General features: G+C 37.5%; 1 protein-coding gene and 2 long non-coding RNA genes across 5 annotated transcripts in view; 2 read left to right on the top strand and 1 right to left on the bottom strand.

The window, feature by feature from the left end:
* Positions 1-27393, top strand: part of gng12b (guanine nucleotide binding protein (G protein), gamma 12b) — a 62711-nt gene that overhangs the window by 13898 nt on the left and 21420 nt on the right. The window lies entirely within an intron of this gene.
* On the top strand, positions 19590-25494 carry LOC309513724. Its single transcript, XR_014211526.1, has 2 exons — positions 19590-23476; positions 23999-25494. It is a non-coding gene; the product is annotated as an uncharacterized lncRNA (long non-coding RNA).
* LOC309513726 lies at positions 23612-27367 on the bottom strand. The gene is made up of 2 exons (XR_014211527.1): positions 24052-27367; positions 23612-24016 (listed from the first exon to the last, which is right to left on the bottom strand). It is a non-coding gene; the product is annotated as an uncharacterized lncRNA (long non-coding RNA).

The following is a 27393-nucleotide window of genomic DNA, read 5'->3' on the forward strand; positions in this document are numbered from 1 at the left end:
AAACTATACTATTATTAGTGTTATTTCAGCATAAAAATTTACCAATATCTTATTTCAAATTCATAGTTGATGTGAAATCTGAAAGGTGTGACATCATCTTGCAACACAAGATTTGTTTTTCTTCCATCACCTTATGATGCACAGACATCTCGACATCTCAGAGTGCTCGACATACAAAACACAACAATTGTGACTCAACAAAAAATAATAATTAAAAAAGATACATTCGGAACATTACAAATAAACAAAGTTTATTGTTTTATGTTAACTGCTAAAAGTGTACCAAAAATAAGTTTAGCAGCACAGATAATACTAACAAGAATCAAGAAACTCCACAGCATAATCTATTCATGCCGCACTGCATGCTGGGTACCTTCATAGGACATGCACTGTAGAAATACAGTATGATATTGTAGATTTGACAAGACATTTCCAGAAGTGCAGTTAGATACAAGAGAAGTGGAATTACTGTAATTTCACACAAAAAAATTTAACAGTGTGACGTCACACTGTGACCATTGCAGTGTGCGAAAGAACTTGTTTGCTCTACTCCTGAGCGCAAGTCCACCTTAGGTGTTGTAGGGCAGGTGTTGTAAGGCTCTTGTATTGTATATGACAGTGTAAACAGCTCAATAACCCTTTTATTTAAATGCTTAAGTTATGTCCCGAAGACCTGTCCGTTGCATTACGATTGCAAGCAGTATCAATAATGTCAAAAATGAGATGTGCTGTCAAATGTTCCTTTGTGTATGCTGTTTAAACGAGTGTTCTCACCGATACGCTTGTTTTGCTTCTTGGAGTTTTGACGTGTTTTATAGACTAAATATTGTTTCAGCAATAACAGCAGCAGTGTAGCAGATCTATTCCGCCAAGACCAAACATATCAACATTGTCATATCCGTTACCATGCCAAATAATCCGAGAGTTGTCATGACAGAAATATATTTTAAAACAGTTTTGAAAATCTTGATCAAGATGTACTCATTCAATGTATAAGGAAAATATATGTTTCTTGAAAAAATTTTTTTAAAGAGTTTATTTATTCTTGATGGTAATATCACATTTGATCAAATAAAATTCTACTTTTTTCTTCTTGAAAATGGTATATATGTTTTTTTAAAACATTGTGAATAATGTCTGTATTTGTATCAGAGATGAGCTTGTCTTTGTAAAGCCCTTACATAGGAATACAACTGGAAAGATGATGTCTGTTGCCAGGCAAAGCCTAAATTGACCCTTCCAGCTGCTTACAAGAGACTAATAAACTGAACATCTTGATTAGAGTTGCTCTTTGTCTATACTAAGCATACACTAGTTTGGGATACAGGTCTCATTCTCAGGTGTGCACTCAAAAGACGCTCCATTCGCTGACCTCCTCATGCACGTTGCTCAAAAAACTGGAAATCACTTTCAATCTGGCAAGTTGATTTTTTTTTCAGTGTGTCTGAGGCTGAAGATGCATCGCTGATTTCCTTGCCAGTTGAAATCATGTAAAATATGAACAAGACAGTATAGAAACATTAGAGGAAATAAAGACCATAGGGATTTCCCCCAAAAAAGTTTCTCAAGTTTTGTCACGCTTCTTCTGCCGTTTTGTCATGAATGGCGAGCCTTAGAGCTTAGAATGGTTTCTCTAGAATGTGGTCAGATCTTCCTGATAATATCCAATCTGATGACAAATCAGAGCCAAATAATCCCTCTCTTTCCGAGTGTTATATCCACCTGGAATATTTTTGTTGTTAAAACTACCATTCACAATGATATCCATCCAAAGATGTTAAAAATTGCTTTAAAAAAAAAATCATTCATTGTTCATTTTGGACATTCAGCGACATCCATTTTCAATCCTTCAATGAAGTCTCTTAGGCTCCAAGGCTGCATTTATCTGACCGAAAATTGTGAAATATTATTAGGCCTACAATTTAAAAATAACTGTTTGGTATTTTAAAGTCCCCCTAGTCAAAAATTGTATCCCTTAAAACTCATCTTTGATCACCAAAATGGCACATTTAAAGTTTTTTCCATAGACTGTAAAAAAAGATGGACGACGCACCTTCACTCTCTTCTATTGTAGAAAAGTGAAGCCGCCAAAGTCCTAATATGGCGCTGACATCTTGCGCAGATTTGGGACCTGATTCTGCGCAGTAGTGAACGTGAAGTGGAGCCGCGATTTCAAAGTCCCGCCCTCACTCTCGCAGAAACGGTTAGTACAGTTTACTGCAGACCAGAGCCATAGAGAGAGAGAGTTGCGACACTCTTTGATGTCGCCGCTATGGCTGTCACGTGGTTCATGTAAGCCCCAATAGTTCCAAAACGTACGCTGGCTGTCATGTTCTTCTATGGGACAGACAGCAGCGATTGCATTATTGAACGGTAAATATAAAATAAAACACACACCCAAGTACTTTTTCAGCTGTTATTGCATTATTGCATTTTGTTAATGTCAGTTTTGCATTTGGAGATAAGTTTTAGGCTATATTTTTGGAGGGAAAAGCTTAGTGTTCATGTTCGCATGGGTAGCACTGGCTTTAGCGGCTCTAACTTAACTTTTTCATATCATTCATCTGATGATGGACGTCTCATGATATTTATTTTAGCACAACTGGGCTGTATTAGGCTATTGATTCCCGTGATTTTGCTTATAAATTTTGATTCAGCCATTAGCCTACCTTCGTGATCACGCAAGAGGTCTGCCGTGGCGGTCCGTTCAGAATTCGCTTAGAAGCTAGCTCACTTCTTCTGATGAAAGTGGCCACCCCCAGGACCACAACGTGAAACATGATCATGTTAAGACTAAGAATATTATTTTAAGATTAAGGCCATACACATTATCAAAACTATAACAGATTAAAAACGAATTTAAGCATGGCTGATACAAATATTTTTTATTAAACAATGACAGACAACAAAAATGTGTGCTTGTGTGTGTGAACAAGAAAAACAAAAACCAGGGGCAGGTGATCCATGAAACAGACAGGACTGGGGATGGCCATAACAATCCTAAAGGTCCAGCATTGTTCTCACAAGCCGCTTCACTCAAGACAATAATAACATAATGAAAAGTTAGTATATCCCAAAAAATTAAATTAAATAAAAGTTGCTATAAAGGTGGTAGCGATTCATTACCGAACTCTTAGCTGACGAAGTCGCGCTAGCTAACTAACGTTAGCTAGCAGGCAGTGCTTGAAAATTGGTTGAAACAACCAACATAAAATATAAATAATTACGCTGTGCATGTACAAATGAAGACCAGTATAAGCATCGCAAAGGGCCTCTGATACAATATAGACAGTTGACAATTCAAAAGAGGTCGATATTTCGGCAACTTAACTCTGGAACAACTCGACGCGCAGCAATGTAAGTGAATGGTGTCCAACGCCCACATGACAGTGTTTGGAACTATTCCGATCTTCATATCCCGGAAGTAGGCGGTTAAAAGCGCCGCCATTATTTACAACGGAGGTCTATGGGAGTGTCGCAACTCTCTCTCTCTATGGCTCTGCTGCAGACTAACTCATTATGTCAGTGTGAAATAAACAGTTATGGACATGTAGAAATTAAAGCTGATGCTCCAATCTCCCCGCAAAAAGTCTGTTAGTGCCTCAGTGACTCTTCGCTCAGAGAAGCTGTCAATCTCCGCTGTCAATCATGACGTCACACTCCCGTTTTTATAGCATCAACTAACTAAAACCAAACTTATTTAAAAAAACAAACACTTAAACTTACATCAGCGTGATAAAAAACTACCTAAAAAGACACACAAAAAAATTATTTGAAGTGTAATTTGATTGTTTAGTTTGCCTCGTCACATCACATTAGACTACATGGAGAAGGCGGGGTTTATGACCTATACTGCGACCAACCACCTGGGAGAGATTTTAGCTTCACTTTTCTGGACTTGTGCAGCAAGCTTTGCATATCCCATGAATATGCAAATTAGCTTTTAAATTAGCTTTTTTTTTTTTTTTTACTGCAGTTTTAAAGGAGAACTTGGTAACTTTTTTAACTTAATAAAACTGTCTAGAAATCATTTGGATGGTTAAACAACCTGTTCTGGTGATATTGGTGACTTTCCCCGCTCCCCCCAGCGTTCCCAGGCGGAAAACCAACCTTGCAACTTGCGCACTGCCGTCCCGGCAAAGTGAAATTGGAAGTCTCGTGAGAAGCGAGAACTAGAACGAGAACGAGCGCGAAACACAAATTGCTTTACGGCAATTCGACATAAACACACACGCATGTATGATGTATTACCAGATTACTCACCTCGGTAGACATAGCTCCACGCGATACAGTTGGCTTGCTCCGATCAAAACAAACGCACATGAGCAGCGGTAGAGAGGGGGAGGAGGCCGCCGCAAGTGAGTTTTTTACGACTGTGTTGTGAAATATACGCCCCCCCACAGCTGTAGGGGGAGCTCGTGGGGAAAACATGCGACAACAAAAGGGAAAATCAGCAAAGAAGTGACTAGAGTTCGCTAGAGTTACAGAGTTCTCCTTTAAGGAGAAAATACTCAGCAATGGTGTTGACTTATGAATTTGCACATGGTTTGTCTTGAAGCATATTAATAGACATATAAACAACATTAAAAACTTGATTTTCACCACAGGGGGACTTTAATATATTTTAGAATGTAATTTATTTCTGTGATGGCAAAACTGAATTACTCCAGTCTTCAGTGTCACATGATCCATCAGAAATGTCTTTACTGTTAACTTTTGTTCAATTTAATGCATCCTTGATGCTAAATAAAAGTATACATTTATTTACTTATGTTAAAAACTTATGTTTTTTAAAACGGTAGTGTATATATATTGCAGACTTTGGGTAATCTTTTATGTTATTTAACATGTACTATTAAAATGAATTACTCATCTGCTGTTATTAGAACCCTTTCCCCCCTGTAGTGTGTATGTATAGTGATGAACACTGGGGAACACTGACCCCTACTGGAATAAAGACAGCACTGCATGCAATTACACAGTGATATATTAAGATTTTCAAGCTCTTTCTGAGCAAACCTGGACAGTTTAATATATATATATATATATATATATATATATATATATATATATATATATATATATATATATATATATATATATATATATATATATATATATTTCCACAGTGTGTTTAATTTATTAATAGGCTGCTTTACTAAAATCTCCTTGTAAAGAGTAGAATAGGCTATGTGTTGATATACATTTTATAAGAAAAGCTTATTTGTGACTGGAATTGCCTTTTTTTTTTTCACCAAAAAAACCACTGGGCCTGGGCCTGGGACAACCTTTTAATCGGTGGGCCCCTCTTATCTAGGCCCCAATAATTGGCTGCTTGGGAGTCTGTGGAAATATCATAGAAAAACAGTCTAAAAGATTTTGACATTTTCAAAATGTGCTTTCTAGTACTGTTAAAAAAAATAAAAAAATAATATATATATATATATATATATATATATATATATACAGAGAAAATCACTATACAATGAGTTTAGAATTCAAATAAATTGTTTCTTTTCAAGTAGATGCATCAACCATTACATTAATAGTGGGCTATTTGACAAGTAATGTTTTAATAATTTCTTTTGGCTTTAGCAATGTCCATATAAAAGACAATTATTTAATTAAGCTACCTTTTTATTTTAGGAAGGGATATTTAACATCTCATCCAGGATCATGAGGATCTGTGCCGCGACATTTTTTTTATTTATTTTTTTATTCCTCTGGGACAGTTCCTGGTGCGTCTACAGTTCCTGTGACAGATATGATATGATTGTGATACAGTTGGTGGTTAAAGGAATTTGATTTCACTGATTTACATGGCATTCGTTAAGCTATGTTGTTGTGATACCCCTTTTCTTCACTAGGGGGAGCCACTGAACTATAGAACAGTTTTGTGCTCCTTCAACAACTCAAAGTTTCAATGAACAAATTAGACTGGACACTTTTATTAATACTTTGCACCATATGGACATATATGTATGTGTTGTATTGGACTATGCTCTCCTCCAGCTGTCCTCCACTTCTCACAATAGTGTTTTTTCAGAGTAACAGCCCTGTTGTGGGCTCCTTAAAAAATGTAAACAGTCGTGTTTGTGAAAATCTGAAGTTTCACTGTCAAAACTAGCCTAGTGTTGTAATAACATTCTCAGCATAGCAGTGAAGGCAGGTCAGGTGCTTATAGTTACTCAGAACACAGCCATAGTTCATGTGAATAACAGTGCATTAGTTAAATGCTTAAACAGAGAGGAGGCTGGAATGCATAAAGTGTAATACAATCTGTGATGGAGTGTCATATTGAGCTACTTTGGAGAAGGGAGGCTCTTGGCCGAGAAAGGTTGTTTTCACCCCTGCTGGAGGAAGTGTGGGAAAAATTCCTTTCTCTTGCAGGACAACAAGAGCAGCAGGTTTTAGTTTCAGTCGTTCTTTTGTGTGGATCGATGGCTCTCTCTCTCAGAGCTCATAACCGTGTGCTCTCTTGGCTGGTGGGCTTGCATTAATGATACGCTATATCTAACGGACACGGCGGATGTCGGTATATCCATCGGTGGGAAATAGTGTAAGTGTTTGAGAACTGGAAGGAACGAAGGGTGTCCTGCGGCTGTTTTTACACTGAATGTGTGGATAGGAATGAATTTGTGCCCCTGCAGGAGACATATATGCGCATCACTAAATGCATTTGCACAAGTTTGTCTTTTGTCTTCTAGGATTATACAAATTGCCTTCTAGCAAGATGTGAACAAACAGTGTTGTTATTGTTAACTAAAACCCTTAAAAAAACATTTTCATAAAAAAAAAAAATAAAAAAAAAAATACTGAATTACTGAAATATATACTGAAATAAAGTAAAATGACCAAAACTGAAATAAAAAATAATAATACAAATGACAAAAGCACAAAACTAAATTACTGGAACAAACTAAAATTATAATGACAACCGAAAATATAAAAATAAAAACTAATACTATAAAAGACTAAAATGATACTGGATGTTCAAAAGTGAGAAATTACACATTTAGCCTGCATTACCTCGTGATTTCTTTATTATAGGCCCTTCCCATTCAAGGCATTCTCTACCTTCCTGTTTCGCAAACACCTGCACATATATGGGCATTGCATTAAATGGATGTGGTTGAGTTCCGTCTGCCATTCTTTTAGCTCCCCCTCCACAAATACATAGACTCGCACTCTCCCACATCCTCCACACACAGACACACTCGCTCAACATCCGCGCAAACCGTCCCGAAGTGCAGACAGGCGTGGCCTGGCAGGAAGTGATGTTACTTGGCTTTGTAGGACTGGTCTTTTTGATCATGTGTGTTGTAGTGCGCCCCACAGGAAAATGAGGAAGTGCTTCATTTAGGATTTGTTGTTCTCTCTGTCTGTTAGTGCGGGTGCTGACCACAGATAACTTTGTAGTTGCTTGTTAACAGAATATGTATGAAGTTCCTTGTTCCCGTGTGTGTGTGTGTGTGTGGGATGGGGGGAGGTCATGTTCTGACATTGTGGAGACAAAATGTGTCACAGGAGTAGTAAAACCTGAAATCAGCTACAGTGTGAGGATGAGCCAACAGTTCCAGTTATCTAAAACTATTAAAAATCACATTCGTCAAATAAAATAAAGCTGAAATAAAATAAAATATAAATATTAGATGATATTTTTAAACTTTAAAGACTCAAGAAATGTTGTCTTGGAAACTAACTGTAATAAAATAAGATGAAGTAATGACCAAAGCACACAACATAATTACTAAAAATAAAACTGAAATGATAAAAATGAAAGTTATTTAAAATATTAACAAATATAAAATACTACTAAAATAACAGCCCCCAAATATGATGATCCTATTATAGATTTACATAGTAAATATCTATATATACTGTGTGAGAAAAATATTTTACTTTTATATATTATAAAGACAAGTCATTTATTTCTAAAAATATAGTTTAAAAAAAAATATATTGTATTTTTACTCACAATTAAGAGTTATACAATATAATATTCAGTAAAAAAAAACCCAAAAAAACCCCAACAACATTTAATTAATATCTTGAGTCAAAACATTGACTTTAATAATTATTCCATAATTACATTATATTTCTTTTTTTCTCTCTCAAATTTCCAGTGACCCCTTTGCTGCCCCCTGTGGGTCTTTGGAACCCAGTTTAAAAACCTCTGGCATAAGTGATGTCAGCAAAAAACAAAGAAAACAAACAACAACCTTTTTTTAGAGGAAGTGCAAGACAAATAATGTTCCACTGATACATTATTTGTTGTAAGACCAAGTTTCATTTGAACTTAACTGAAAAATATAAAAATGCAAAACAGCTACTTTCAGGATTAGGTTTAGGGGGTAGAAAATATCACAAGCTCATTATTAAAACATTGGACAGTCTCTTTTTCTGATAGTGAATCAAATGTGTTGGTTTATGCTTGTGGGATCATCATGCCAACTGTTGCAGCTGGGGACTTGTTATGCAGGTTCCTGCTTATTACTTCATTTGGGGAAAAATAGGGAGAAAACAATCCTAGAAGAGGCAGTGAAAAACAAAGGAACTGAATGTTACAGCAGAGAGAATACAGGCTCTACCTGTATGTTTGCTCCCTGAATTAGTCATATACAGTTCAGCACACCGTAGCTATGTTCCAAAACCTGGTGAACTATCTACTTGCCTTGGCAGCATTTTAAGGCATCTTAGACGTGTTCCGATGTAATTGCTGTTCCAAAATTATTATAATTGTGCCGACTTTAAAGATACATTGTCAGCATTAAAATGATCCTTTGTGGATAAGGCATTTTCTGAATGCATTGTGCTCATAAACAAATAGTTATCATGGCAATGAATTATGATTTGTTCCTTCGTACAACGTCAAGTCAAGTCACCTTTATGTATGTATTGCTTTTATACAACACAGATTGTTTCAATAAGCAGTGATAATAGGGAAATTATGCATTTTGGCTGTTGTTCCGCTGAAGTCAGCTCAGTGTTGATTCAGTTCCGTTGTAAAGATCATCAATTATTAAATTAGTTCAATTTAATCTATAAAGCAGTTATGCAAAAAAAAAAAGTAATTGTCCAGCTCAGTTCTCAAACAACAGTGTCAGTGTCATGGGTCTGGTTGCAGCAGAGAGGAAACAGGATCTATATGCAGCAGTCTTTACTACAAATAAACTCAAACTAACAGAAATGCTCGGGAATCTTTAGCACTTTAAAACAGGACCAGAACAACCAGCCAAAATATCAACGTCGACAGACAACTAGACAGGACTAAACTCAGGCTTAAATACACAGGCAAACAAGAGAAACTAAAGAGAGTGATTAACAAGACACACCTGAACTCAACTAACACAATCAGTAACCAAGGATACAAACAGGCAGGAGATGGAGGAAGACTGAACTAATTAACAGGTAGAAGATTAACTAAGAAAAAAACAGAGATTGACATAGAAAACTCAGAAAGGAACTGAACAGAAAAAACGGTCAAAAACAAACTCTAAACATGAACAAATCAGTCAGTACAGTCAGATCAATAATATCTTTGCATATTAAGAGCCAGATTTACTGAACAGTGCAAATAAGCTTGAGAGCACAATCCCATATAAGCACAGATGGGAGTGGAAAGTTCTGTGCGTGATCTACTGACGACGCGCAAATTAAAGAACACAGATGCAGCCGGATCATTTCCATAATGGTCAATGCTACCTACCAAGAGCAGTGCAAATTAGCGTCTGGTTTAAGACATGCTTTTTTAGGGGAGGTAAATAATGGCGCAAATACCACTAAATTGACTAGCACAAACCTTAGTTAATCTGCTGCGTTTTGGACCAGCTGGAGTTTGTTTATTAAGTGTGCAGGGCAACCACCTAGTAGAGCATTACAATAATTCTTGAGGTCATAGATGCATGCACTAACTTTTCAGCATTTGTCATTACGAGCCTATATAACAAAGTCATGAGAATGATGTATTCTACTGTAACAGAGCATATACAGTATACATGTATAAAGACAATATTATATGAACACACACAAAATAACACTGAGGCATAATTAACGCGTTCACAGATCTCCCTAATGGCTGAATCTGTCGGATGTTTTGTGCAGTTATGGTCTCCTGACAGCAGCCAGATTTGTTTAACAGTAATAGGTCTGATAAGAGTGTCTGAATCCTGTGTTGTTGTGTGCCTTCTGCAGCTCTCTCCTCTGGGAAAAGGGCCAATTCAAATCTTACAGTCACTAATTGACTAGCAGGAGACAGGAAGTGCTCTTTATGAGTTTAATGTCCACCCTTTGAGTCAAAATCAGGGCTTAGACATCTGACTGTGGAGGGGCTTTTTTTTTTGCAGAAGCGTGTGGTAAGATTATCTGTGGAGTATCAGAGCACTGTGTGTGGGTTACCTGGCCCCTGTCACACTGGCCTATTTCACCTCCTTTAAGTAGGTCATCTCAGATCACATTCCTGGCTTTCTTTCTCACACTGACAATGCATGTCAATCGTGGGATCCAGTGCATCATTTTTGTTGTTATGTGTTTTTAAAGAGTATGCATGTGTTTAATTAAAGGATTGTCATAAATACACTTTTATTCTTTAACTTTATTTATTTTGCCTCTTTGTATGATGCAGAATAGGGCTGTTGATAATCGTGATATTTAAAATGAATAGGAAATAGGACTGGCGGTATATCGAGTTTGTACGAATATATATATCGAGATATTTTTTGTAAACGATACTGAATGAGGCAATACCGTTTATATCGAAGTACAGTAGTTTGATATTACGAGCACATCTGAAAAATAGCGGAGGACACAGAGTGACCTCCAGTATCTGGTTAACACTCTTAGAACGTTAGCTCGCCAGTGTGGAAGTGTTTTTTGGAATCCCGCGAAAATGACTCGGTAATCACCCCAGGACTTGCCGATCAACAGTCAGCCCAAAAGGGAACAAAACTACCAACCTGTTCACCCACCTCTTCCTCTGTTTCTTGCAAATTTGGCCACTGTACAGAGAGTAAGTTGCAATTATTTTGCTAGTCCTTTAACGGGAAATGTTACATTAACCTGTTAACTCTTTCTCCGCCATTGGCGTAAATTTCCGTAATGTGTGAGAAAACACTTCCCCGCCATTGAATTTTCCGGCTTTCCATGTTTTCACTGTTATACGGTAGGGGGTGCTATTACACATCTTCTGCTGGAGTACTGAATCTCCAGATCAAAACACATGTGAAGAAGATGCAGAAACATTCTCATTTGCATATTGGTCATAGAAATTCATGGAGATTTGGGGCAAAGAGTATAGAAGCCCAAGAGGCGAAACTCTGTTGTGTTATGGGTAACAGTCTGTAGATGGCGCTGCGGAGGTGCGTCCGCCATTATGGACTGAAAGCTGCTGAAATCGTTAGCGGTAATAGATGGTGGTGTCTGATTAATTACTGAGATCCTATGGCACCACTTTCATTTTAGTACTGTTTATAGTTCATGTGTGCACTTGCTAGATTGCACATCTTTTTTGTACCTTTCCGACCTGTAATAGGACATTCACAAATTGTTTTTGTTCTTGCCATTGAAACGTTCACTGTGTGCCCTTTCACTGAAGATGTTGAAAAAACAAGTTGTTAATATTTTTGTGATATTCTATGTAAAAGATTAACTGTCTTTAGAAATGTTCATTTATAATTGTATTTATTTTTTTATTTTTTTATTTTTCCAAATCATATATATGGTGATGTTCACTAATTTCAAAATCAACATTTGAATAAATATCTTATTACTGTGTGTCTGCCTATATATTATTTCATGAATTTCTGTTATTCATATAACAAGGAAAATACATAATAGAACATAAATATTGATAGATTAAAGGTTTGCAGTAATTTTATAATTGTATCTTTGCAAACCGTAAGTGGTAGGCTAATGAAGCCGATTCGGTGGGGGACATACCCTTACGAAAAAGTACTATAGGAATCTTATAGTATTTTGGGACAAAATATTATAGTAATCGTATAGGAATACTATAGTAATTTGGGACATACTATAGAAGTACGATAAGACTACTATAGAAATACTATAGCAGCTTTAAAATATTATACAGAACATCACAGAAGTATGTTATGTTCTGTAACACCTCTATAATATCCTAGAGCCGCTATAGTATTTCTATAGTAGTCTTATAGTACTTCTATAGTAATATTTTGTCCCAAAATACTATTTTCCTAAGGGTAATTAGGCCATGCAATAACCAACACATAGACGTAACATTTTCTGTCATTTAACGTCGGTCATCCTCATTAATGTATTTTAAATTGTTTAAAATATGACTTTAACAATTTGTTGTTAAAATGACTTTTAACAATCATATCAAAACGAATTGTTTATATATGACGGCCAGAAAAAATTAAGTTATGTTAAGTTTTTGTTATGTTAAGTTGGTTCAGTGCCATTGACTCCCATTATTTTTCGGCGTTTTCCTTCAGTTTTCAGAACATAATGGCGGCCGCGCCGTCACGTCATGGGGGCAACTGTTGCTATGGAGCGTTCTATTGAGTTTCGCCTCTTGGGCTTCTATACTCTTTGTTTGGGGGGTGTTCTCTTTTAATTCAGACTAGTTAGCAACAACTTTGCAACACCTTAGTGACCACCCTTAAGACCATTGCAATCACATCATAGGGTCATGTTAAAAGCTGACAAGTTCCTTTCCAAAAAAGCCTATCTATAGAAATTACACCCTTCACCATAATGCACGTGCATGTAGTCTGGAACCATTTCCAGCAACCTCAGCTTCAGCAGTCTGCAGGATGTGAGTCGATATGTTCAATGATGATCTCACAGGACAGCGGCATGTGACCCATCCCTCTGTGGCCTCACAGGAAAAATCGACATGCCTGAAATTCTGTTCGCAGTCTGCCATTCATGCCGTTTTTGTCCCCTCTTTTTTGTTTTGTTTTTGAGGTTTATTTGAAGCCATGTCTCTTGGCAGACAGAGGAAAAGGAAATATTTGCCTGGCCATAAATAAGTAGAGTTTAATTGCAGCGGCAGTGGTTGTCGCTGGGCAGAGATTATTGATGTGTTTGAAAGTAGACGGAGGCAGCTTTACCGGCCCTCTCAACCCCACAGTTTAATGACTGTTAAATATTCCGGTTTCATACAAGTTAAGCTCTCTCTCCTTCTCTCTCTCTTCTGCTTTCATAATTTCTTACATCTGCAGACTTAAAGCGCATTATATCTTTGTTATTTTAATCTTGTATTGCACGTGCTGCCTACGTTAATCAGGTTCATCTACATATGGGGTTTGTGAGGGAACTGCAGGGGGTTTGTGAACTGATGAAAAGCAAACACTTAATTAAATCAAATGTAACATTAAAGTAAACAAATGGGGCAGTACAATAAATTGAAGTAAAAATGTAGTCTTTTTAATTTAAGAAGCATATAGTCTGTTGCGCTGCGTGTTTTATAACGCGAAAGAAGAGGTGAAAATCGGGACTCGCACGCTGCACATCCGAAGCGTTCGCATGCAGAGAGAGAGAGAGAGAGAGAGAGAGAGGCGTGTTTCAGACTGCGCTCAAACACAGAATTTATATCCTTTTTCGTGTTTACCTGCACTTGAACGGACACATACACACACAATTATGTCAAAATACCTGTCTCGGCAAGTATTCTCTCGGTTAAGTGAACAGTTGAGAAGGAAACAGGATGTGTTTCAGGATATTCGGTCTTTAAGTGACGGCAGCCTAATATTTCACTGTTGCCTGTGTCATTAATGTTAATAAAAAAAAAAAATACAGCTTTAACAAAGGTGAACGTATATTTAATTTCTACAGTGAACAAATAGTGTTATAGTGAGGAGAGCAGTCAGGAGGAAAGTGATGACGACAGCTTGTAGGATAAGTGTGCCGCGTAAAGTGCGAGTACCAAGCAGCATCTCCAGGTGCTCCCTTGAGAACCAGACCAAAAAAGTGATGTGCCCCCCTGATTATAGCACTATTTGCATTGTGTTCCCTCTTGCTTTAGTTTGTATTATCCTCATTTTAAGTCACTTTTGATTAAGTCATAAATAAATGTATACATTTAATGCAAATGGTTAGCTATGAACCACTTGAACCACTTTAAATTATGAGAACCTTTAAACTTAACAGTATGCGATTTCAAAGGAGCTTCCCGTCAGTGCTGAGAATGGTCATGTGGGTGTAATGTGCTGTTGCATGTGTGCAGTTGTGTATGTTTAGTCTGTGTGAAGCACAGGCAGTTTAGACACTGCTTTTCCTGTCGGATAAACCTCATCTCCCAACATGCACATTAAGATCATTAGGACACAGACCTCTGGGTTACAAACACATGGGTGTTTCTCTTCTTTAAAAAAGCAGCAAAGCTTATGAGCAACTGACTTGGTTCAAATGCTTGTGCTATTTGTGCTTCCAATGCATTGTCTGCCCATGTGTGTGTTGGACAAGTACATTCTATACACAAAACCTTTCTTAGAACTCCCTCAGTGTTTATATGAACCGTATCTGTCATTGATATGAATCCTTATCTTATCAGACTCATTAATATTTATGAGTGCACATGGTGTACATTCTCAGAGGCTCCCAGAGTGGGTGAGTGACATATATCACTCATCACTCATTTTACCTCATTCAAAATGCAGTTAAAGGAATAAAGGTTCAAGTTAAGCTCAATTATAAGCATTTCTTGCAAACTGAATTTCCACTTAAAAAAAACTAAACTAAAATCTGGGTCACTAACCCTAACCCTGCAGTGCATGTGGAAGAAAAAAATAGATATCATGGCCACAAATTAAGGATTCTCTCCCAATGATTTGTTAATTTATGGCCATGTTTTAGTCATTTGTTCATTTTAGTTAAATCATAGCCACACTATACTAATTCGTTCCCTCATTTTAATTAGTTTAATTGTTGTAACAAAAAAATTGTCTAAAGTTTCTTTGTAGTAATCAACATTGTGCTACAAATGCTATTGATCGAGCTTAAGTTGTATTGAACCCGGGATATTCTTCTAACCAGATTTAGCGTTGATGCCAAATGCACATTTGTGTCTTGAAGCTTTTGTTATTGGCAAAAACCTTTAGTCAGTGATGCATAAGGCTGTGGACAGTGGACAATGCACATGAGATTCTAGAGCTGTGAAAATAAAAGTTGAACCCAACTTTTCCAATGGTTTGCTCTTCCTAAACTAGCACAGACTGATTGATAAGGCTGCTTGCCTTGGGGGACTTCTTCCCAAGGTTTTCTTGTACAAAGGAGGTAGGGAGGAACATTAAAAATGAACAAGAAAGAGAGGAGGGACCTTCCCATGAGCCGTCTGACGCCGTGCTGTCTCTCTTGGGGTCGTATTAGCGCTGGCCCCCCACTGAGATTGCACATTCCACCTGCAGGTCAAGAGAACGGCCTCCAGACCACAGCAGGACCTGTGGTCGGTCACACACATTTACAAACATACACTCACTCCTACCTTGTCCTGTCCTCCCACCAGAGCAAGGCAGACGACCCCATGTGCACGACCCTAATGGAAAAAAAAATGGAGTCGTGAAGGACGCGTGTGAGTACAGAATAAGTTTGTTGTCTGATTTTATAATCTTTGTATTTGATTTTCATGCACATGGCCCTGGTTTTTACATTTGAACCTGCTGCACTTGCTCTATTTTAACAGAGTCATCCTTTTCTGGGTTTTCAGTTCAGTTGTATTTTCATTTGCTCAGCCTGAATGCACAACAATCACATCCTCTTTATAGACAACCATTTCTCTGAAATGTCCCCTTTGCTTTTCTTCTATTTAACGGACATGTTATTGCTCAACAACACCACAAGCAGCTCCCCTCTTGTCCTTGGCCCTGCAGGTGCTATTTTTATTTTCCTTCAGGTATAGGCTTATCCTTTTCCACTGGTTCAGAGAAATCTTTCAATTTCAGTTTGTTAGAAACGGCCCTGTCACTTCCAAGAATCAAGGGAGGAACTGAACTGAACTGAACTGACACCCAACGCCTGGATTCCAGTTAAGCATTAACTTTCTGCAGCCCTCTCAAGATTGCAGCTGTGCACAGAGGCCAGAGATTCACAGTGTGTAGAGCATTAGTGTGCGAGAAAGTGTTGCACGATATATATATCATATTATCAGCTGATATTGGACATTGTTTAATGTAATCTCTACAGATCTCCATTTTTCATTGTGTAATGTTGTGATGCATTTTCACATGAATGTACAACAGTTAGTTGCAGAATATAGTGTTTTAAATGTTTTATGAAATTTTTTTTTGTTGAAAAATTGCATAGAATTCAACATAAGCCATTTATCTGTTATCAGCCAACAGCCAACATTATATAAAAATATTTATCGAACAGAATTTTAATAACTGTGCATACTGACCTGCAACTAACCACTGTTTTGAAAATCGATTGTTTCTTTAACAAATCAGATATTCCGAAACTCTCATTCAAACTCTTAGCAAATGTAAGTCTATATATAATATGTTATTATGTGTGCAAAATGGTTTAAAACATAATATGTATGTATATAAAATATCATTTGAAAAAAAAAGAACATTGGAGGTAAGGCAAGGCAAGGCAAGGCAAGTTTATTTATATAGCACATTTCATACACAATGGCAATTCAAAGTGCTTTACATAGAAGAAATTAAAATAATAAAAAGAAATAAGAATAATTAAAACAGTTTAGAAAAATAAAAAATAAAATACAGTACAAACAGTCGGACGAACATTGGCACAGTGCTCATTCAGTAAATGCATAGTTAAACAGATGTGTTTTGAGTCTGGATTTGAATGTGACTACAGTAGGAGCACATCTGATCTCCTCTGGAAGCTGGTTCCAGCTGTGGCTGGCATAATAGCTAAAAGCAGACTCGCCATGCTTAGAGTGAACCCTTGGTATTTCAAGCTGATATGATCCTAATGATCTGAGTGATCTGTTGGGTTTATATTCAGTGAGCATATCTGCAATGTATTGAGGTCCTAGGCCATTGAATGATTTATATACCAGTAATAATACTTTAAAATCAATCCTAAGTTTAACTGGGAGCCAGTGTAAAGACCTGAGGACTGGTGTGATATGTTCATATTTTCTGGTTCTGCTCAGAATCCTGGCGGCAGCGTTCTGTATGAGCTGCAACTGTCTGATGGTCTTTTTGGGAAGGCCAGTGAGGAGTCCATTACAATAATCCACCCTGCTGGTGATGAAAGCATGCACAAGTTTCTCTAAGTCTTGTCTGGAAACAAAGCATCTAATTCTTGCAATATTTTTCAGATGATAGTATGCTGATTTAGTTATTGCTTTGACATGACTACTGAAACTAAGGTCTGACTCTAGTGTCACTCCAAGATTCCTGACTTGATTTTTGGTTGTTTGACCCCTAGAGTGAAGGTATGCGTTCACCTTGAGAACTTCATCTTTGTTTCCAAACGCAATGACTTCAGTTTTGTCTTTGTTTAACTGAAGAAAGTTTTGACACATCCAACTGTTGACTTCATCAATGCATTGGCACAGGGAGTCAATGGGGCTATAATCGTTGGGCGATAGGGCTAAGTAGAGCTGTGTGTCGTCTGCATAGCTGTGGTAAGCAATTTGGTTATTTCTCATTATTTGGCTCATTGGGAGCATATACAGGTTGAACAGGAGTGGCGCAAGAATTGAGCCTTGAGGGACTCCGCATGTCATGGATGTCCACTCAGACTTATGGTCTCCTATACTCACATAATAACCTCTCCCATCTAAGTATGACCTGAACCATTTTAGGACTATCCCAGAAAGCCCCACCCAGTTTTCCAGCCTGTCCAGAAGTATGTTGTGATCGACAGTGTCAAATGCAGCACTGAGGTCGAGTAGTACCAGCACTGATAATTTGCCTGAGTCAGTATTTAAGCGAATATCGTTTATTATCTTTATGAGCGCTGTCTCTGTGCTGTGGTGCGGTCGGAAACCAGATTGAAAATTGTCAAAGTATCCATTCGAGCATAAGAATTTGTTCAGCTGATTGAAGACAACTTTTTCAATGATCTTACCTATGAAAGGAAGATTTGAGATTGGTCTATAGTTGCTTAATATGGTCTTATCCAGGTTGCTCTTTTTCAGGAGGGGCTTGACAACTGCAGTTTTTAGGGAGTTTGGAAAACTCCCAGAGAGAAGTGAAGCATTTACCACTTCTAGAAGATCTGCTTCTAAACTGTTTAACACACTTTTGAAAAAAGATGTGGGAAGTGTGTCAAGAGCGCAGGTTGATGTTTTAAGGTGCTGTACGGTTTCTTCCAAAATTTTGCCATCAATTTCTTTGAAATCAGACATAGTAACTACTTTCTCAGGTGGTCTGATCTGTCTGACCCCAGCACAACTCAAGGATGTGCTGATCACCTTTCTGATATTATTGATTTTGTCAGAGAAGAAGGAAGCAAACTCACTGCACTTGCTGTCTGAGAGCATTTCACTGGGAATCTGGCTTGGGGGGTTTGTCAGTCTCTCTACAGTAGCAAAAAGAGTGCGTGTGTTGTTTAAATTACTGTTTATAATATTTGAGAAGAAAGTCTGTCTAGCTTTGCCTAGTTCCATATTGAAAGCATGAAGGCTGTCTTTGTAGATGTTATAATGGACTACAAGTTTTGTCTTCCGCCACATGCGCTCTGCTTTTCTGCATTGTCTTTTCATATTTTGCACTGCTGTTGAGTTTCTCCAAGGTGCTTTTTGTCTGCCACTCTTCTTCCTGACTTTCACAGGAGCAATATCATCAATTACACCTTTAACTTTTGAGTTAAAAGAATCAAGGAGAAAATCAACAGAGTCAGCAGATATGCTTGGTGTTAAGGATATAGCCTTCATAAATAGTACACTAGTGTTCTCATTTAAGCATCTCTTCTTGACAGACACAGATCTGGCTTCAGTGGCAGGAGAGATCAATATATCAAAGAAAATACAGAAATGATCAGACAGTGCTACATCCTTAATAACAATCGATGAAATGTTTAGACCCTTACTGATAAGTAAATCTAAAGTGTGTCCACGATTGTGTGTGGGTCCATGTACATGCTGAGTCAGATCAAAAGTTTTTAAAACAGTTTTGATTTCTTTTGCCATATTATTTTCTGCATTATCTATATGGATGTTAAAATCTCCAGCAATGGCAAAACAGTCAAACTCTGAGGTAATTGTTGATAACAGTTCTGTAAAGTCCTCAGCAAAGGCTGGAGAGTATTTTGGAGGCCTGTAAATAATGAAAAGTAAAATGCGTGGAGCACCTTTTAACACAATACCCAGATATTCGAAAGACAAGTAATTCCCAAATGATATTTGCTTACATTGATAGATATCTTTAAAAAGAGCAGCTAGACCCCCACCTCTCTTAACAGCTCTGCAGACACTCATAAAAGTAAAGTTAGGAGGGGCTGTTTCATTGAGGATTGTTGCACTGCAGCTGGCTTCTAGCCAGGTTTCATTTAGAAGCATAAAATCCAGGTTGTTTGTGGTTATTAAGTCGTTGACTAGAAGTGATTTATTTTTAAGTGAGCGAATGTTTAAAAGAGCTAACTTAACAGACTTACTTTTCCCCACAGCAATATTAGTTTGACGTGTAAGGTAGAATGTTTGCAGGAACAAACATATGTCCTCCTCTAAACACACTACTATATTCACATTACCTCTACTTTTATGAAGTAATGTAAGGCCATACTCTATTTATTGTTTTTATAAAGTAATACCATTATATGAAATGTTTTGCATATAGGACTTAAAATTTTAATTAAGGTTAATTTAAAACCTAGGTTTGATGTAAGACAACAAAAATTCCATATGAAAATATAAAACCTAAAATATTTTTGAAAAATTTGTTGACGACCACAAAATGTATTTACTCATTTGCTGTTAAGATGCACATTCGTGCAAAATGCTGGCTTTATATAAATATATAAGAGTCAATTGTAAAAGTAAATGCACCGTGCAAGTTCAAGTGCATTAGGTTTTCTGATATATAACCTTTACTTATGCAATTGTTTGTGTGTTCTTTGTTCTGCACTAAGGAGGTGACTAACTGTACAGGAATGTGTTTTCTGGTCAGGTGCCTTCTCATCAACCATCAACAGCTTGCTTTCCCCGTGCTACCTCTTCCTACCCGCTGAGGTCAGCCTGACCCTGGCACACACACACACATGCATTGAAATGTCTTCCTTGTACACACTCTGTGTCCTCTCTCTCTCTTTCGCTCTCTCTTTCTGGCCAGCAGGGACAGTGTGCAGTCATTTAGGCAAGAGCTTTATGCCTCTGAACACACACCCTTAAGGGATAGTTCACCCGAAAGTGAAAATTCAGTCATCAATTATTCACCTTTATGTCATTCCAAACTTGTTTGAGATTCTTTCTTCTGTTGAACACAAAAGAAGACATTTTTGAAGAATTTTGGTACCCAAACAGTTGACGGTCGGTAGCCATTGACTTCTATAGTAGAAAAAAAATACTATGGAAGTCATTGGCTATTGTCAACTGTCTGGTTGACAACATTCTTCAAAATATCTTATTTTGTGTTCAGCAGAAGAAAGAAACTCATAAAGGTTTGGAACAACATGAGTGTTAAATAATGGCAGAATTTACATTTTTGGGTGAATTATCACTTTAGTGTGGAACCCTCTTGATTATGCCACAGTGAGGTCATCCTTATATTTTTCTCTTTCTTTCCCTCTAGAAAAACAAAGAGGAAGTTTTTACTTGCATCAGGGACTTTTCTCAATGATTCACGTAGAAATATCTAAAAAAGGCAGTACAGGGTGATTCAGTTTGTTGTGCAAGTTTCACACAGATATTTGATGTTTTACGAGAACAATTTTCCCACTCATCTCCATTTGGAAGGTACCCTGGTAATCCAGAGTTCTCGCGAGAGCACAAGTTGAATTTGAGTAATGATGCTCATTAAATATGCCCCTCTATCTGAGCTGCACCAATCACATCGGGTTATCTGATATAGGCGGGCCAGAGGCGAGATGACGACAGCGCTGCGACGTCGAAGTCATTAGTAAACATTGCAAGATGGCTATGGATGAACACCATTTGTTTGAAACGGCTTTGGCCGCTACAATGAAAGATTTAGACTTTTTCTTTAAAAGAGGAACAGAAGACGGCACTCGAATCATTCCTTTGCAAGAAGGGCGTTTTTGCTGTTTTGCCGACCGGATACGGTAAGAGTCTAATCTACCAGTTAGCTCCATAGACAGTAAAAGAAAGGTTAGCTCCGCTGGTAGCAAAGCGATAACTTGTTGTGATTGGTCGTAGTGTTATCTAATTGCGTGCAGTGAGATTTTCAAATGCATGCTTGGTGCCGCCCCTCGAGCTGGCCGATTTTCATTAGTCGACGCCAGACCATTAATCTTTTAGATTTAGGTCTGGATTTCCAGGGTATTTGGAAGGTGTTGCTTTTCAGAATATCCCTGTGTTTCCTAAAGTAGGTGCGATGTTAACATATTTGTATGTTAAAGGTGCAATGCGCAAGTCTCTGAGTTTTTGCAGAACTATGCCCCCTCTGGCGACAAGCGAAACTGCAACCAGACATAGCCAGGTGAGCGTGAACGCGCATGACGTCACGCCCAGTCTCAAATTCCGTCCCGAATCCCTTTTATTTATTTTACTGTACAGGATTATAGAGGCAACCACAGTGATCAGAGAAGGGCTCATTCAGCCCATCAGGCAATTGTTTAAGCATGTATGGGTTAGAAAAACGGGTATTTTTAACATGAAATGTTGCGCATTGTACCTTTAAAAATGGACACAATCACTCTTAATTATATGTCTAATATGCCCAAAATGGCTTTGTTAATAGCCCCATTTAGATGGGACTAGTTTTCCAAATAACGTTCGAGTAATAGTTCTTATCACTCAACGTCTGTGATTTCATGTACCAATTCGGTCTGTGCTAACATCTCTGTGTTTATTACAGAGGTGGGAGTGTGTGTTTTCTAGATGTGGGCTTTACAGAAGGTCATGTGCTGTGTGTGCGCGTCACATATATTTCTTTTAATTTATTATTATTTAATTGTTGATATGATTTAAATGTATCATAAAAAAAACATTTAAGTAAACTTCACAAGTTTATAGCAGTGACTATAATAAACTTGCATAAGTGAGCAGAGAAATCCAAAGTATCTTACTTTTAGCTGACACATTAAAATGGGCAGTCTTCGCAGTTTCTGCAATTTAGCTCTATTTATTAATCTTAAATGTTATTTTTTTTTCATTGGATACCATCCATATGGAAACTAAATGAAAGCATGCCAAGGATTGGTGCGCAAACAGCTCAGGTAGCTCAAAAACATGAGAAGCATTGTAATAATCAGTTGTATTGCTGATACAACATCAGAAATCAGAGACATTCACATTCAGACGGGATTAGATTTCTCAGAGGACTGTTGATTTTGCAGAAAAACAGTAGGTGATTTGCTCTGGAATTTTTACTGAGGTTGTATGAGAAAAAACACAGACTTGGCAGATTCAGACAGGATTTAAAAAAATAAAATAAAAAAATAAACACACGCAAAGTGCGTCTGTGAAACACAAATTGCTCTAACGTCCCCCTGGAAAACTAGATCTGTCTGTCCACATTCAATTAGGAAATACAATAAATAAAAATTAAATAAATAAAATAAAAATCACATAAATGATCATTTTCACTTAAAATGAAATTTGTCGAAAGCATTAGCCTTGTGGGCAGCACTCCAACATGTGCTCCAGCTGTGCTTCAGGCGACCCAAGTTCAAGTCTTTGTCAGAATTCAGATAGGGGAGACCCAGACACAGAATGAGCAGGTGACTGCTGGAACCAACTCCAGAGTACAACAGGTCGAAGAACTGCAGAGGACGTGACCAGGCCAGGCAGATGGTTGTGGTGAAGACACTCAAGACAGGGCAAGGAACCATGAAGCAGAGTTTGGATACTTGCTGCACACAGACCCTGAACCAGTCTAACTGCCAGGCAGAAGGAGCCAGCAGGCAGGGAATCTCGGGGAGCAAACCGGAACCAACACAAGACAAAACTCACGACAACGAGATAACAAAAACAAGAGCAAAATAAAAACATAATAATATAAAAAATATAACTGGAGCAATAGTAAAGGAAAAATAAAATAAATTATACAAATGAACAACTAGAACTAGTAGGCCTAAACAAAGAAATAAAACAAGACTGCAACCTTGAAGACAAGCTAAAGAGAAAATAAATAAGAGATTAGTTAACAAAAACAAGAGGTGAACCAAAAATAAAGCTTGGAAGAACTAGAGCAAAATAAAGACTAGGATGTGACTAGACTAAAGTCAAAGTCAGGTAGTGATATTACATTTGACACTGAAGCTTCAAAGCGCGTATCGAGTACGCAGCGCAATTTCTCATGAAGCTCTGTGCCGGAGCGCGTATTGTTTTCAGAGAAACACGTGATCAACGAAAAACGAAGCCTCACTTTCTTTCCAGTCACGTGAATGCTTCACTTTGCGTGTCGGAATGCTTGAACCCAGACCAGTACTCTACAGGTTTTTGGAAGTTTAAGTCCATTTACTAACATTTTGTGTGTGTGTGTGTGTGTGTGTGTGTGTGTGTGTGTGTGTGTGTGTGTGTGTGTGTGTGTGTGTGTGTGTGTGTGTAATATATATATAAATAAGCCTACAGCCTATGTTACATGATCATATATTCTGACACATAAACAGCATAGAAACCATAAAATAATTAGACCAACATTTACTTGCATCAAGCAACTCTGTTGGTATTTTTATTTCTGTATAGTATTAATACAATTGTTACATTTATTTTATTGCCACACTTTAATATGTGAATTATATTATCAGAAAACTGAACATTTAGCGTTGTCAGGCTTTTATTTGTGCTTAATGGATAAAATAACGGTGCCGCGCACTCAGCTGCTCATAAACATGGCTGCTATAAATTTGACCTGCCACAAGATGGCGCTGTTTTCGACACTCTTGGTGCTTCGAATCTTTTCCCGAAACATTCAGGGGAAAGCCTCAGTGCTTCATGAGGCTTCATTTGCTCATCCCTAAAGTCAGGTCAGGAACAAAGACAAAAAAAAAAAAAGGAGAATTGACAGAAACACTATGTAGCACTGTCTGACAAGCTGAGCAATAATACACACAAAGATTGCACATAACAAAGACATTAGGGAAAGAGGCACAATGTAAAGGGAACAGCACATGAGGATCAGGTGAAACCAATCAAGCAAACGAGGACTAGATAAGGACTAAACAAGGGGGCGTGGTAACGGGAAACAAGGAGGCGGAACAAGAGCAGGACATGGCAAACACAAACAAACAAAGACAAAACCATGTGCTGACACACAAAACAAACATAGAGACATGAAACAAAGACAACACAGACAAGGCTGTCAGGGCAGAACCCTGACAGTCCTGGTTTGTGGTCCTTTGCCTGTCCTGCTCCCTTCTCTCTCCCTCTGTTGCTTCCTGCCTCATTTGCACTATCCTATAAAGGTATATAAAAAAAAAACTTTCTGGATCACTTGATATTATTACCAGTTATTTACAATTTCTGTCACTAAATGTTTCCAATTCCAATTTATTTATAAAGCACATAATAATACAAAAATGTTGACCATATAGTACTACACAAACAATAAAACATTAAAATTAAAATTAAAAACTTTGTTTGTCAGATATAAAAATTTTGCACAAGAATGTTGTTCATCAACAAAATATGTTGACCCAGGAATGCATCTAACTCAGCAAAATCAGGACGTGCCAGACTGCAAGGGCAGACCACCCTAAAAATGTAACCTTACAAATGTTTTGTCATCTTAAAAACACAAGAGCAGAGCTGCATCAATAATGTCAAATATTGAGGGGGTCAATTTGGATTATTGGTGGGGACTTGTCCCCTTCAATGTCTATGATGGGTATGGCCCTGGATGAGACATGTTACTGTACTTACTCTTGTTTCCTTGTGTACAGTAACAGTCCAGATAATAACTGTTTGTTAGTACGTGCGAAGCATATGAAAGAGATTGATTGTTAAAGTGGAAATAACTGCATGGAAAATTTGCTTGTGTCAGAAGCCATGCCCAGAGGAAAATTTATTACTCCCAAGTCAGGAGATATAATGCAGCGCCCAATGATAAGGACGTCCGGGGCGAGCGTGAGAGAGTTTTGGGCAAATTGACTGAACTGTCACCTGGACTATCGGGCCAGTGCTGCATTGTCACTGGCTTGCCTTCATTGGTCATATGCCTTGAACTTAAATGTTTAATTTTATGTGATATATTGAATATTGTTGTTGTGAATTCTGCTGATTTAAATATCACAAAGGGTACATTATCTAGCTGACTCACATACTGTAGATGAGTTCTTTTTAAAATGAGAAGATTACTTATTACAATAAAACATATTGAACGAATCACAATATGCCATTGCTTTCCAAAAGTATACTGTAGTTTGAATTTATAGCTTAATGGAGTTGTATTTTAATTTCTAGCTGTTTTGACAATTACACATTTTTTTGTCATTTGTTATATGTCTTGTTTTTGTCAAGAATTGGGTTTAATGCAAAATATTCCTTAAATGATTGATTGATGGGCCAGTTTAAATATGCGACAGTTATTGTTGAGCCATGCATGATGGCATTCTCAATTATATTTTATTTAAGTACCTTTATCTGTACAAGAAATAAAAATGAGAAAATGACTGACGTACATGACAATTACAGAGTTATAAAATAAAAAATGAATCCTATATAGCAGAGATGGGCCCTGGAGAGCCACTGTCCTGCAGAGTTAAGTCCCAACCCAAATCAAAGACACCCGAACAAGCTAATCAATGTCTTCAGGATTACTAGAAAAGGCCGGTTGAGATTTTCATGGTTGGAGCTAAACAGGACAGTGACCCTCCAGGGCCGAAGTTGCTCATCCCTACTCGCTAGCATAGTTCACTCAGATAATTGAGTCTTAGAAGAAATTCACTAGAATTGTAATCATCTGAAATCTTTGACTTATGATTGCATATTTTATTATGTTGGCACATTTGAGCCAAGTTTGTTATAATGTTTAACTTTCTTCTAAAACTCTGGAGACACATGTGATATTAGTATGGTATTTTACTACAAGAGGCTTGGCCCCCATAACGTCATTGCTGTCTTGGAGAACTGATTGAGATATAAAGATATTAAACATTGGTGATTTTTCTTGCTTTGCAGGTGTGTATAAGAGACTGTCGCCATCTAAAAGATAACAAGAGCTTATAATCTCACAGTGTACATGTGACACCATGTTTCAGAGATAAGAACATACTTTTCCACTGTAAAAAAATCTGTGTGTGTGTGTGTGTGTGTGTGTGTGTTTGTGGACCTGCACCTCACATTCCTGGCTCATACCATCACTGCTTTTTCTGCAGTCTGTCTCATTCCTGCTGTCAATTGCTGTCAAAATTCTCATAATTTCTGCTTTGTTTGGTTGTCATAATTGTTTCCTTGAGAAACAGCAAAATTGTTGTAGGTATATGGGTGGGATGATTGAAATAGATCAAAGAAGTAAATCAGGGGGATTTTAGGAGATTTAAATATTACTTCACTTTGTTACGTCAGTATTCTTATTTGATGTTCCTGGCACATAGCTGGAGAGTAAACATAGATTTGCATGTAAATGTGATGTCATAGTAAGTCTCTCATGCACAGATTGAGAATACTAAGCAGACTGATGCATGTTTGCCTTTTTAATGCAATTTGGCATAGAATAGTACTTGCAGCATGCACAAATTAGTAAGTACATGTTGTTAGCAGAAACGTTGCTAAATCTCAGGCGATGGAATGACTGTGCACAACTGTTATTATGGTGACGATTTATTTATTATTTGTCATGAATGTAAGCTGCTATTCTGAATGCAACAGAGAAGATTTTTAAATAGAAAGAAGGTAAAAGGTGACTTAACAACCTTGCCACGCATCCTTGATGGTGCAGTTTCAAGAACACACCCAAAACTTTTCTGAACTGTACAATTTCTTGATCCCGGGCTACTTTTGCTTACGTTATGAGGCATTGTGCTTTCGTACATACGCACACACTGCCTGCGCATTTACAAATCTTTACTTTGCTCTTTCACTGTGTGTCTTTGCTGAGGGATTTATGTGTTTGCATAGAGTTACTGAGAATAAATAAAGTTTACATGCAAAGATGGATGGCAACATACGCACTTTTGTTTCTAATGGCCTGGGAGCATTTGATGTTTTATTTTTTATTTTTTATAAAGGAAATAAAAGCATTGTAAGGCAGGGCTTAGAGATTGGTCATGTACAATGGCATCAAAAAGTAGTTGAACAAAAAAGGTATGTATCATTGAATTACATTACAGCAAGTGTCACAAGTGTAACATTCAAGCAACTTGTCAGGGTGGTAAACA

Source organism: Leuciscus leuciscus (assembly GCF_965113295.1).
Source record: "Leuciscus leuciscus genome assembly, chromosome: 14".
In the NCBI taxonomy this organism is placed as follows: domain Eukaryota; kingdom Metazoa; phylum Chordata; class Actinopteri; order Cypriniformes; family Leuciscidae; genus Leuciscus; species Leuciscus leuciscus.